The sequence below is a fragment of the Alligator sinensis genome, unplaced genomic scaffold, assembly GCF_000455745.1.
Source record: "Alligator sinensis unplaced genomic scaffold, ASM45574v1 scaffold485_2, whole genome shotgun sequence".
NCBI classification, from domain to species: Eukaryota; Metazoa; Chordata; order Crocodylia; family Alligatoridae; genus Alligator; species Alligator sinensis.
The window spans coordinates 1,019,848-1,020,631 of NW_005842069.1; positions in this window are offsets into that span (position 1 = coordinate 1,019,848).

Below are 784 nucleotides of genomic sequence, written 5' to 3' on the forward strand. Positions count from 1 at the left end.
GGAGAGGATGCTTCACCAGCACGCAGGGTGACAAGAGGAAGGGAAGCACAGGTAAGTATCAATGTCCGAGGAACAGGGGGCCATAACTGTCCTGGGAGTGGGAGGAGGGCACGAGCACCCTCAGGAGGCCTTAGGTGCCTTTACACTAATGCTTGTAGTATGGGGTGTAAGCAGGAGGAACTATGCCTCCTGATTGCAAGTAAGAACCCAGACTTAGTAGGGCTCACAGAAACCTGGTGGGACCCTACCTATGACTGGGCGGTGGGCATTTGGGGGCACACCCTATATAGAAGAGACAGGACAGAGAGGAAAGGTGGGGGGGGGTTGTGCTCTATGTCAAACAGCACCTCACATCACCAAGGATTAGCTTCGGGTTAGAGGAGGGTTGGGCAGAGACACTATGGTTCAAACTACAAGAGGGGTGTGGTGAAAGGGACCTTACAGTGGGTGTCTACTACAGACCACCCAACCAGGGGGAAGAGCTAGACCAGGACTTCTCCAGTCAGCTTATGGAGGTGGTTAGGTCAAGGGATGTTATTGTCATGGGTGACCTAAACTACCCAGACATTTGCTGGGAGAAGCAGACAGCTCGCGTAGGTTCCTGGCTGTATTACAGGACTTTCACCTTATCCATAAAGTGCACAGCCCCACTAGGGGTAACGCCTTGCTGGACCTGGTCCTGGCCACGGGGGATGACCTGGTGAGGGGACTGCAGGTCCTTGACCACCTGGGCAATAGTGATCATCACCTGCTGGATTTCACTATCCAACGCAGGGCGTCTAGG